General features: G+C 40.3%; 1 long non-coding RNA gene across 1 annotated transcript in view; it reads right to left on the bottom strand.

The window, feature by feature from the left end:
* The window catches only part of LOC138930147 (uncharacterized), a 30274-nt gene that overhangs the window by 16074 nt on the left and 96 nt on the right, over positions 1–14104 (bottom strand). The gene's annotated exons all lie outside the window — the stretch shown is intronic.

The raw sequence follows: 14104 nt of genomic DNA, 5'->3' as shown, positions 1-14104 counted from the left end.
AGACTTTGATGCTGGGAAAGATTGAAGGAGGGAGAAGAAGGTGATGACAGAGGATGAGATGGTTGGATGGCATCACCGACTCAATGGACATGAGTTTGAGTAAGCTCTGGGAGTTGGACGGGGAAGCCTGGTGTACTGCAGTCCATGGAGTCTCAAAGAGTCAGATATGACTGAGCGACTGAACTGAACTGAACTGAACAAGTGTTGATGAGAATATGGAGAAATTTGAACACTCCTATATTGCTGATTACACAGCCACTTTGGAAAGCATTCTGGCACTTCCTCAAAAAGTGCCAGTCTAGGTTCAATACAGGATACAGGATGCTTGGGGCTGGTGCACTGGGATGACCCAGAGAGATGATATGGAGAGGGAGGTGGGAGGTAGGGTTCAGGATTGGGAACTCATGCACACCCGTGGTGGATTCATGTCAATGTATGGCAAAACCAATACAGTATCGTAAAGTAAAAATTTTAAAAAATAATAAATTTTTTAAAAAAAAGAAAAAAGAAAAAAAGTGCCATGTGACCCAGAATTGAAAACAAGTGTTCAAATACTTGTACACAAACATTCAGAACAGCCCCATTCACAAGAGCCAAAAGGTGGGGAAAAAACAAATCTCCATCATCTGATGAATGAATAAACAAAATGTGGTCTTTCCATACAATGTTAGCTCTAATAGATATAGTGCTAAATGTTATACAGCCATAAAAAGGATTGAAGTCCTAATACATGCTACAACCTTGAAAACTTTATGCTAAGTGAAAGAAGCCAGACACAAAAGCCCACATATTGAATTAATCCATTTATATGAAATGCCCAGAATAGGCAGATCTAGAGAGACAAAATCTCTAGAGCAGGGAGGATTGAAGGGAAATAGGGAGTGACAGCTAATGGGTATAGGATGTCTTTTGGCGGTGATGAAAATGTTCTCAAATTGATTGTGGCAACAGTTACACAACTCTGTAAATATACTAAAAAACATTGAACTGTATACTTTGAATGGGTGAACTGGATGCTATGTGAGTTATATCTCAATAAGAAAGCTGTTATTAAAAACACACCTAGCTATATTGCACACTATGACTAAAGAAAAGTACATGCGTAGAGAAAAAAAATTCAAATTTTAAAATGCTTTGTAATGTGATTATATAATTATAATGACAGAAGTTTTTAATGAACCCAATTAATGGAGAGCAATTAGCACAGGAATTTCCAAGTTAATTTTGTGAGCATTCCATATGGTCTTCAGTAAAGATTCATTTTATCATTTTCAAGCCAGACTTAGAACATCTGGAGATGAGGACTGGAGAAGTAGGATACAACATTCCCTAAAAGTCAAATGTAGAAGACAGATTAGGAAGGTGATTGGCAAGCACACGGTAGGTCTGCATTCATACTAGCCAAGCAGAGATTTCTCGTGTTACATCTGAGCCCCTTTTCTCTTCTCCCTGGCAGTTTCATTCTCTCTTGTAACTTTGACTTCTTCTGAAGTCATAATCCCAAGGCTGTTTCCAGCATGAAGCTCTTTCCTGACTTTCAGACTCCTGTAGCTATCTGCCTCTTGTAAATAATAAAGCTTATTAATAAACCACGTTCATTGCTATTAACCCTCTTCTTTTAGAATCAGCACTACTAAGAATATCTTTGACATTTTTTTGACCAAAGGCAAACTTGTTTTTATTTGAACACTCCCCCTCAACACAAGGGCCATGCTAGTGGTAAGATGTGAGGGGAGTGTGAAAGGTGGGGGAAGGAATTTAAAGCAGTCTTCCATTTGGAATCCAAAACAGATACATTTCGAAGACAACTCTGCCCGCTTCTCGCTCCTGCCACCAAGTCACGAAATAGTAACATTGAGGTTGTCCAAAAACAAATGCTGGAGAGGGTGTGGAGAGAAGAGAACCCTCCTATACTGTTGGTGGGAATGTAAACTGGTACAGCCACGATGGAAATAGTATGGAGGTTCCTTAGAAAATGAAAAATAGAGTTACCATATGACCGTGCAATCCTACTCCTGCGCATATATCCGGAGAACAGCATGGTCTGAAAGGATGCATGCACCCCATTGTTCATTGCGGCACTGTTTACAATGGCCAAGACATGGAAATAAGCAATGTAAATGTTCATGGACAGATGAATGGATAAAAATGTGGTACACATATACAATGCAATATTACTCAGTCTTTAAAAAGAATGAAATAATCCCATTTGTCTCAACATGGATGGACCTAGAGAGTGTCATACTGAGTGAAGTAAGTCAGACAGAGAAGGAGAAATATCGTATGACATCCGTTATAGGCAAAATTTAGAAGACATGATTCAAATGAACTTATTTACCAAAAAAAAAAAAATCAACTCACAGACTTAGAGAACAAACTTATGGTTACCAGGGGGTTAGGATGGGGGAAGAGATAGTTAGGGAGTTGGGGATGGACATGTACACACTGCTGTATTTTAAATGGATAACCAACAAGGACCTGCTATATAGCACAGGGAACTCCGCTCAATGTTATGTGGCTGTCTGGATGGGAGGGGGATTTGGGGAAGAATGGATACATGTATATGTATGATTGAGTCCCTTTGCTGTCTGCCTGAAACTCACAACACTGTTAATCGGCTGTACTCCAATGTAAAGTAAAAAATTTGAAAAAAAAAATTGAGATTGTCAAGGATAGGATCAAATAAATCATCTCACAGATACTGACAAGAAGCCACAAATGCCTCAAAATGGAAGGAGACATATTTTGGAGATAATTTGCTCCCTGCTCTGTGTTCCTGTTCCACATGCATTAGCCCATTTAAACCTCCCATCAACTGCAAAGCAGGTGCTAATAACATTCATATATTCAGATGGATCCAGGCTGGCATAGTAAATTGCTCAAGATTACACAGCTGGGAAGTGAGAGAATGAGAATTCAGGTACAAACTCCACTGCCTCACTCTGTAGATCAGAGTCCCTTCTCCTCAGCACTAGTGACATTTGGTGCCAGATAATACTGTGCCGCGAAGGATGTCCTATGTGTTGTAGGGTGTTTAGTTAACAACATTGCTGGCCTCTACCCACTAGATGTCAAAACTCCAATGTTGTCAAATGTCTCCTGGGGGTAAAATTACCTCCAGTTGAGAACCACTGCTATAGCTGGGGAGAAAACAAAGAAACCTAGCTTAAAGATTAAATAAAGTGCCAATCTGTGATAACTAGTAAACAGCCCAACCTGTATTCAAATTTAGGATGACCTAATGGCATATGCTGTTATGCTACATTGATCAGTATGGCAGAAAAACCAAGAGCAGAGAAAAAGACAGGAAGAACAAAAGGAAATAAGAGCATTCTTTGGGAACGATTTGCTTTTATTTAAAGCAAAACAAACAGAGTGGTCCCTAAAGACTACTAAAGAAACAGACTGTTAAGAATTGTTCAAGAAGGAGCCCCTAACCTACTTAAGCTTAACTAAGAGTAAGCAGTGTTTCCTAAACTCTGCTTTGTATTAAAATCACCTTGAGAGCTTTAAAAATACTGATACCTGAGTCCCAGCCCCTAGAGATTGTTATTTAAACATTCTGGAGTGTGGCCAGATGCCAGGAGCCAGTACGGGAGATCCCACCTATGGTAAAGGTCATGAGGAAGAGGCCTGATGGGCAAAGGCGGATCAGGACTCAAGGGACTCCCTGACCCCACCCATGGCAAGGTCATGCAGAAGAGGCCTGACGGGCAAGGCAGATCAGGACTCAAGGGGTCCCCTGGATCTACTTGAGCATCTACCCCCCAAACCAAAATCTGTCTGTTATACTACACTCTTCTGACATTAACAGGGGCTATCCCTGACCACTTTTCTCTGGAAAATTAACTTAGAGCCCCAGTTAATAGTCTCCTGCATATGAAAGGAGTGTCTCAGCTCAAACCTCTCTGCTGGCAGTCTAGCTTGTGTGACAGGTTTATCCACACTCCTGCTACTGCACACATGATTGTTTACAACCTCTCAACCATAAACAGCACAGAGAGTTTGGAGTATTTTGAAAGTCTTAGTTAGCATAGGGTTTTTCTAAAGATAAAAATCATGTTGGTGAAGGGTTTCATTGCTGAGTTAATGATTGCCGCCAGGCCTCCATACCCTTAGGCACCTGGGAGTATGTTAATCAATGTAATTGGAATGTAGAAAAAGAAATATTGTAGTTTTGATGTTAGCAATACTAGACTTTTGAGTTAATGAATTTTTCTTTGTTATAAATCACTGTATTCCTCTTTCTTTGTTATAAATCGTTGTATCCTTGCTATGTAAGAATAACCTTATCACTATCTTAAGACTAAGCAGATCTTAAGGGAAAACAAGTTTTCTGACTGACTAACCTTTATCAATAGAAAGAAAGACGGGGCCATAAAATGTTAATCAGTCTTCAGATCAGAAGATATTGTAAACAAACGTAAGACCCTTGTAAGAACAAAGGTATGCAAAGAACACTCTGTCTTTAGATAAGGGTCAGAGCAGCAGACCCTGCATGACTCTGCTTCTTACATTTATCTCTATGTACAACTTAAAGTATAAAAGCTTCCCTGAAAAATAAAGAGACGGACCAGGACCATTTCCACGAAAGCCTGGTTCCTCCATGTCGTTCTTTCTTTCAGTTCTTTCTCTCTCTCTCTCTCTCTCTCTCTTACTCTCCTTTTCAAGCTGATCCGTTAGAACACAGAGGCTCTCTGCATTCACTTTTTTGCCTGGGCTTCTAAGACCCGACCAGGAAGGCGCTCTGCATCTTCACTCCTCCGGGAGACCAAGAGGGCACCTGCAGCCTACGTGAACAGAGAAAGTCCCTTGTCTGAGGCTTTATTGGTTTTCTGTGTAAACCAAGGAATATCAGCCTCTTTCTCTCCTCTATTCTCTTAACTGCAAATTCTTTCCTTATCTCTCTCTATATCTATATATCTCTCTCGCCTTGCCATCCACACTTTGGATACCCTGGATCCAACTGGGGCTGGACCTCGGTAGCCAGGGTTGGTGGTTTTTAAAAGCTCTCCACACTGCTAGTGTGAATCCAAAGCTAAGAACCACTGCTATAATAAATGATTCAGCTAGTACTTTATTCCTATGGGTCTTACCAATTATGCATGTTAAATTGATTGCATTTGTTTAGCTTAAAAGAAAACCAAATGGTTACCTAATAAATTGAGTACATACATTATTCTCAACAATTATCAAGCTACTGATTGATCATCAAATTTGTAAATGTTCATAGCATCCTATAACCAGAAAGGAAAGTATTCTCTAGTTCCTAACCTTTTCTTGTCTCCTGTCACATTTCCAGTAGAAAATGAGCCAAAAAGATGGAAAGGATATCAATTATTTCATAATTTTTCACAACATTATAAACATGTGATGGAAGAATTTTTTAATTATTGGGTAAAATGTAGTTTGGAATTATTTAAGGGCCCTAAATAGTTTCTTTTGGATTATTCCAATATGTTTGGTGAAAATATTTTTTAAAAATTTAACCTTGTCCCTACCATCACGAACAATCCAGAATTCAATAGATGTTTCAGTTTCCAAAATGTGATTTATTCCGATAACAAAAGGACATTGTCATTTTCATTAATATGAAATGAATTAAAGCTATTAATATTCATAATAGCTTTCAAACTATGGAAAAAAGAACCATGTACTCAACTAACTTTCTATCAGACAGTATTTTCTAATCTAGACACAACACTGCTATTCACTGCAAATATATGGCCTTTCATTCCCTGGACAGTCTAGACCTGCCCAGAGTAAGCAATAAAGCAGGATAGACCTTCCCATCATTTCTCCAGTACTAAGGATCATTTCTAACCGTGGTGAACAAAAATTTATCTTTCAACCACTATTCTGAAGAATAGGGGGTGGGTTTGCTGTGTGTGTGTGTGTGTGTGTGTGTGTGTGTGTGTGTGTGTGTGGCTATTGACAATTTTTGTGTGTTTGTTTTTTAAATAAAGAGAAAGTTTGGAAGTGTAATCAGTTTTCCCAGATCCTGAAAGTCCATAAATACCTTCAAGAGTCGGGTGGAATTCAGTAAATGATAGAAACTCTCTTCAGAAGGGTGTCTATATGCCCAATATGGCCACCATTGAGTTGAAGTCTTACTTTAGACACCAGAACTAAAAAAAAAAAAAAAAAAATAGCACTGGCCCTGGGTAGCAGAAATAACCAAATTTATGTAACACATATATTCGCTGAGAATTAAGTGTTATTTAATTTAGTTGATTACATTTAATTCCATTTTAATTGAACAAATGGTCCACTCTACTCCTACAGTTCTTTATTTTACAAAAAAAAAAATCAGAGGGAGGAAGTATAAATGCGTAGTTCTTTTGAGTCTCCATAGCATCTAGCAAACTGCTTTGTATATTAAAATATGCCTTATATGTTCAAAATCTATGCTATGTAGTAGTTGGCTGAGGGGAAAGATCCTTGAACCACATCATTTACTATTCTCTGATTTGTTTCATGCAGCGTCTGCTTTGGATGCGTTCTTCGTGCAGTGTCCTGTTGTTCCTTTGTAAACTGGAGGTAAACTTGTACCAGGATGAAGCCTATGAATGGCAAGGATGATGTGGCACAGGGAAAGAATGGAGCAGATGCAAGCATGGGCTTTTCATGACTATTGATTGAATGACTCTGCTTTCAGTTTCCATTGATCTGCTGGCACTGACTAGATTTACTACTACTGTGTTTGTTTCTTTTTTAAAAAAAAAATTTTAGTGAAGTATAGTCAATATACAATGTTGTGTTAGTTTCTGCTCTACAACAGGGTGACTTGCTTATACACATATCTACCATGTTCTTTTTTCCATAGTTTGAAAGCCATATTAATGAAAATGACAATAAATCACATTTTGGAAATGGAAACATTTTTTAATATTCTTTCCCATTATGGTTTATCCCAGGAGATTGGATATAGTTCCCTGTGCTCTGCAGCAGGACTGTGCTTTGTTTCTGAGAGTCTATATTTTATTTGCCCTGGAGCAGTATCTCCCTTGTGCGTAGGTCATTTCCCTGAGATCTCCGTGTATCCAGGAAACAGCCGAGAGCTGAGAAGCAAGTCAAAATACTTTTGAGCAACTAAAATAGACGTGACTGTGTCTCCACTGTCCAAACATACAAAGCCAAAAGCTCTTTGGAGCTCTCTGTACATAATTCTAGCAAACCTGATTGTATGATTTTCTAACAGGGCATACTAGAAGCAGCAAATTTGGTGGGAGATTAGGACAGAAAGGCTGCCAAAGACTGAGATGCTGGCAACCACAAAAATGACACCTGACAGGCAGCAAGAGAGAAAAAGACTGCAGAGCAAAAAAGAAAACCCGTCAAAATACATCAAGTAAATCAAAACTCAGCAGAGAGTTGATCATTCCATGTAGAGGCAAATAACCTGATACTTCAACTACACACGAAAACATCATTGTATTCTAGCATGGGAAAGAAACTGACATTTATTACAGTAAGCATGAGATAGAAAGAAACAAATATCTTCAGGAAATTGTAGGAGACAGCAGGAGAGTATACAATATCTTTTAGAAAGATTTCTAGCCAAAACGCTTTTGTTATTGTTTTTGTGTTAAGAGAAATAAGAATCAGTAAACAGAAAAAAAATCGGATCCATAAGTCATTTACATATGCCACCTCTTCCCTAGCATACTGGATTCATTAGGCATTATTGTATTTCGAACAAAGCATGAAAATCTCTTTTAAAGTGTCAGGTTCTGCAAATATCACTATGACAGCAATAATGTGATTTAGGAAGGAAAGAAACACACGCATAGACAGATACAGAAAGAAAGAGACTGCTAACTCTCTGCCATGGCAGAGGTTAGTACCATGCCTTTCCACAGCCACTATGCTGTCTATTTCAACTATGACACATAACTCATTCTGCTTTTAAATAAAGTCATCATTATCATCCATCAGATCATGCACTTATGTACTATTCATAATGTTCATTCTGATGCCTGCCTAATATTCCATGTTCCTAAATTGCTTCCATTTCACCAATTATCCATAAACAATACTGTAGTAAACATCTACACAAATATAGCTATTATGTCCTTTTATAGTTCTGAATTACTATCAAAAGAGAAAATTCCTCAAACTGGCATTAGAAATAGCTCTAAAATGAGAAACTTTCCTGGTGGTCCATTGACTGAGACTCTGAGGGGGCCCTGGTTGGATCCCTGGTCAGGGAGCTAGACCCCCACATGTCACAACTAAAGATTCTGCATGCCCGTTGAAGATCAAAGATCTCGAGGGCCACAGCTAAGACCTGGGGCAGCCAAATAGAGAAATCAAAAGAAAGGAAAAAAGAAACATTATCTGAAGAGTGACCTACTTTACAAGGTGGCGGTAAAAAAGAAAAGTCGTAGCACTATCAAAGCCCTCTTCCCAGATTAGCAGCGATCTGAACCTCTCACCTGGAGCCTGCTTCCTCCCACCGCCCTAAATTGCCCCAGAACCGAGACTCATTCAGTCAACCGCTTCACAGATAGAAAACTGCAGGTTCTGGCTGCCATCTGGTGGACATTTCATGACAGTGCTGCTAAATTCAGATCCACACTAAGGAGCTATGGCTGTTACACATTAAGCACAGCCATGAAGAGGACCCGGTGGGCATCACTGTTCCTCTATTAACAGATGAAGACAGGCTCAAAGAAGTAGTGACTAGATCAAGGTCACACAAGTAAGGGACAAAGTCAGATCTTCCATCCCCTAGAATAAGTCTTTGTCCATTTCATGAGCTGTTGTGTGTGAATACAATTATCCATGCCAAGCAAAATCTGAAAGCAGTGGGGGAAACATTATGAACCTGATTTTCTCTTAATCCATAAGAGGGATACTGCACAGTATCTGTAGGTAGGTGTGCTTTACTTCTGTGTCATGACCTGTAAGATATCTCGTGAGAACAGAAAACATGCCATGTGTGAAATGAAGCTCTCAGAAACCCTGCCACATTGTTGGGTACCAGTGATTTTAGCCGGGTGAAGTTAACAATATTATTTAGAGATTGCTGTTGTTCAGTCGCTAAGTCTTATTAGGCTATTTGCAACCCCATGGACAGCAGCATGCAAGGCTTCCTGTCCATTCCCAGAGTTTGTTCTGTTAAGTCAGTAATGTCATTCAACCATCTCTTCCTCTGTTGCCCCCCTCTCCTTCTTCCCCAGCATCAGGGTCTTTTGCAGTCCGTTGACTCTTCACATCAGGTGGCCAAAGTATTGGAGCCTCAGCATCAGTCCTTCCATTGAATGTTCAGGGCTGATTTCCTTTAGGATTGACTGGTTTGATCTCCTTGCAGTCCAAGGGACTCTCAAGAGTCTCCAGCACCACAGTTTGAAAGCATCATTTAGAGATGAACTTTTACCCAATCCTGAGGTTGTTGAAGATAAAATAACTTTAAAAAACAATGTGAAGGAAGAGAATTGGAAACTCACTTGGCAAAAAATATATTATGGAACTTTTGGTGTACAGTCCACACTCAGTTAAATGTGATGACATATGTCACTGTAGTGTTAGGGCCGTAAGAATAAGGCATTTCCCTTTACTTTACATTTCTCCATCAATAACTATGTACCATGTGCCATCTGGTGGATGAAGATGGGTACTGTTTTGTGGATTTAATCCATAGACATAACAGTGCTTTATAATTATAGCTATTTAAACAAAATTTTTTATTACTTGGAAACCTGGATAACCTTTCATAAATTAGTTGGTTCTATCCCACACCAATCCCTTAATCATCTTTTTAAATTACTGATAAAGAATTTCATCTACTAAAGATTCAAAACCATTAAAGATAAGCTCAAAAAAAACCTAAAGGAAGTCCCCCCCCCCAAAAAAAATAAGCTCAGAAAGTTTATATGGTCAGTTGACCAGGACCCTCGTTATTTCTCAAAAAAGTACTGATCGCTTAATATAATAATATAAACAGGGATTAATCTTTTGCCTGTTTTCCACATCTCAAGAAATTTCATAAGAATCCCTTCATTATCCTATTTAAGTTTGCAGATATGCAAATAATCACAATTATTGTCCCATTTCATTTCTTTTTTAAAATTTTACTGAAGTATAGTTGATTTACACTGTTGTGTTAAATGTCTGCTGTACAGCAAAGTGAATCAGTTTTACATATATATATATTCTTTTCCATTATCTTTTATCACAAGATATTGGGTATAGTTCCTTGTCGTATACAGTAAGACTTATTGTTTATCCATTCTATATATTAATATAATAGTTTGCACCTCTTAATCCCAAATGCCCAATCCATCCCTCCCCAAACCTGTCCCATTTCATTTACCCTTGTACGTGACCAGTATTCATTCCCGTTTAGTATGATGGGCTGTAATGACACAGAACCAAATGAGGCCAGGCCCCAGCTCTCAGGCGTTGTACCATTGAATGAAAGATGCTGAGAAGTAAATGTACAACTGTAGAATCCCATGTGTCACAAATACCGCACGGCCCAGATCTTCCTTTGATAAAGGACTTGTCCCAGTAGCCGAGAGCCACCTCATCCAGTGCCATGGACCTTGCCAGGGGCTCAAGTCTACTGACTGCTCCGTGTGGGCAAACATAGGCCCGGCCATCTTGACCCTACTTCCGACCATTCAGAAGGGCCCTTCTTGATCCTGAGATGTCTGCAGGGTCCATGAAAACTGTTACTAGGCCACATGCAAGCCCAGCTCTTTTCTCTACCCCAGTGGTTCTTAACTGGAGGTGGTTTTGCACCCCCTCCCTGGGATATTCGGCAGTGTCTGCAGCTATTTTTGGTCATCACAGCTAAGGGGAAGAGGGGTGGGGCTTTGAGGTACGGACTCGAGAAGGTTTCCAGGCAAGGGAGCTGGCTCCCAACCAGCTTCTGCACAACACTCACGCAACAGAGGGTGCCTGAGGGATCCAAAGAGGCCCACAAGATTAGCTTCGACTTCCCATACCTGGCGGGATGCTCTATACTTGCGCATCCCTGAGGGGGACTCTGGAGCTGGGTGTCACAGTTCAGGATTATTCTGAACTACTTCCACCCCTCCCAGGATTCACTGACAGGAGACTGCTGTGACATATGGCTTTAAGGACCGTGGAAGTCAGTGGCGCTCTTTCAAGGGATGGTTCTCAACTAGGGGCAAATTTGACCCTCCCCGGCAAGGGCGTGGGAAATTTGGCAACCTCTGGTTGTGACAAATGGTGCTACTGGCATGCAGTGAATAGAGGCCAAGAATGCTGCTAAAAATCCTGCAATGCCCAGGAACCTCGGAGGTCAATCACGCCAAGGGTCAGAAACCCTGCTTTGATGAGGCCCTCCTCTTGAAGGACCCGTTAAAGCTTTGCTAAAATCCAGTTAAGGCTTATTTATAATTTGAGTTTTAGGCCTGAGGCTAATGAAAGAAAATATCAGGCAAGAGGGTGAGGAATGGTCGGATTTTTTCCCACCAGATGGCGCCAAAAGACAGGTTAAAAATATCAGGCACAAGGGTGAGGAATGATAGGATTTTTTTCCACTAGATGGCACCAAAAGACAAGTAAAAACATCAGGCGCGCGCGTGAGGCATGTTAGGATTTCTTTCCACCAGATGGTGCCAAAAGACAAGTTTTTAAAAATCCAACCTTCAGAAGCCAGTTTCTCTGCAAGGTTAGATGTCTGGAGTAACAATGACCATCTTTCCAAAAGGGATTGTTACTTTTTAAGTGCTTAGTTGTCCTCACCATGGATATTTTCATGCATGTGAATGACAATGAATAATAATGAAAACTCTGCCTGGAAGATGATAAATACAGGGCCACCTCCTCAGTCAGTTATGGAATTTCCACTCCCTGTAGCAACCAGTGTGTGGGAGAATCAAGCTATCTTCTCACCTTGATCTCACTTTTAGCTGGCTACCTGACCAGCAGACAGTACCAAAACTGCTTTACCCCTAGGATGGCTGAGTGATGGCCTTCTGGCCATTAGTGGAATTGGAGCAGAAGTGTAGGAAAAAGAGTTGTAGTTAAAGCAGTGATTCTTGGTGGGGTGGAAGGAGGTATGTACTGACATCTAATAGGCAGAAACCAGTAATGCTGTGAAACAAAGTACAACACACAAGCGAACTCTCGGAATACAGAATTATCCAGCCTCCAATGTGAATTATGTTGAGGTGGGAAACCGTACCTTACCAGTGGTCCCCAACATTTTTAGTACCAGGGACTGGTTTTGTGGAAGACATTTTTGCCATGCACCTGGGCAGAGTGGGGATGGTTTGGGGATGATTCAAGCACGTAACATTTATGGTGCACTTTATTTCTATTATTATTGCATCAGCTCCACCTCAGATCATCAGTCATTAGATCAAGGAGGTTGGGACCCCTGCCTCAGATGGAAGTGGCTTCACCTTTCTCCCTTCCCACTGGCTAGAAGAAAGGTGCAATGGTGTAGCATCTTGGACCATGTGTGCCAAGGTAGTAAGCCAGGGAGTCTGAATCTACAAGGCAGGTGGAATTTGAGTCCCTAGCCTGGTGCGTCTCCCTTACAATTCTGCACACCTTACATCCAGACAGAGAGAATATATATGAGTGTGTATATACACATACTGACAGTACTATTGTATATAAGTCATAGAACTCCAGTAACTACAGGACCTGAAACATACCCACTCCAGGTCTGCTTTGTTGTGCTTTTCCGATGTGGGCCCCCTGAGCTCTTTCTCCCTGGTACCTTCCCTTCTCTCTTTCCTTCCTCCCCTGATGTGGTTTCTTCCCTCCAGTAGAGATTCCACCAGGACCCAATTGATTTATCAGACTCAATCCATACCTGGCTTTTCCCAGAAGACACCACATCCCTATTCTCTCCCCACCCTTCTATCCTTAGATATCTTAATTCCTCCCACATCCAACTTCTGGAGAACAAATCTTGTCTAAAATAACCACCCTCAATATAAACACACTTTCTGGCCCTTACCCAGCTATGTTTTCTGCACAGAACTTACCACTGTGTACAATGATGTTATTTATTGTCTGTGCTCTACTCAACAGAGTGTTCAAAATTTGAGGTAAAAAAATGTCTTGTTTACCATCATATATCCAGTAAATGGATTAACACTGTCCCATAGACATATGTAATATGCAATATGCATGCAATATGTCTTGCACGCCCCATATAGAATGCTGAATGTTCTAGTAGCCACATTAATAAAGTAAAAAGATAAAGGGGAAATTAAATTGTCTTATTTAACCTAAACGGTCCTTCCCTAACATGTTGTCACTATTTCAAAGTGAGATATCTTCCATTCTTTTTCTCAAACGAATTCTGCAATAGCTACTGTGTAATTTACCCTTAAAGCCCACCTCAATACAGACTACATCTCAAGCTGTCAACAGCCATACAGGGCAAATGGCTGTGGTGGACTGCAGATATGGAATAATACCCGATCATAGTGGGCATCCATACAGATTTACTTTTCTTCCACAGTATTTGATTCTTCTAGAGTATAATAACAACATGGTAATAACGTTCACACCATTGATAAAGCCTAATTGAACTAGCTCTCTACTCTTATTAGGTATTTGTTTCCAATCTCTGGTTTTTGAAATAATTCTGCAATGAGCATCCGGTTTATGTGTGTTTTTCTTTAGGATAAATTCTCAGAAGTGAACATTCTAGTATAAATATATGACCCCTCTCTGCTCTTGCTGCATTTTGCCAAACTACCCTGGGAAGGTATGTCACCTAAATTTCCAGTGATTTATGCTTATTATTGATCCTTTGAGACCCTAACAGCAGAGATATTGCTAATTATTGTGATGATAAAAAATGCTAATTAATAGGCACTAATGTTTGTCTGCTATCATATACCAGGCACTGTGCACTGGTATTAGTCACTTTTTCGGGGCTTAGGGAGGCTAGAATCGGACTCAAACGCATCTCTGTATGACTATTTCAAAGTCGGGGTGTTTCCTCTGGGCTGCAACCACGCTCCGTTTAAAAAAAAAAAGGAAAAGGCTAACTAAATACAAGGGAACGAAGGTGAGAACGTTGAGAGAAAAGCAGAGTTAAATGCCAAGAAACTGTTGTGGATACCGCACCCGCGCAGAAACGAGCACACCCCGCCCACTG

This window comes from Ovis canadensis, chromosome X, assembly GCF_042477335.2.
Source record: "Ovis canadensis isolate MfBH-ARS-UI-01 breed Bighorn chromosome X, ARS-UI_OviCan_v2, whole genome shotgun sequence".
Taxonomy (NCBI): Eukaryota; Metazoa; Chordata; class Mammalia; order Artiodactyla; family Bovidae; genus Ovis; species Ovis canadensis.
The sequence above is the reverse complement of the archived record's forward strand: the minus strand, read 5'-3'. Positions and strand labels throughout refer to the sequence as shown.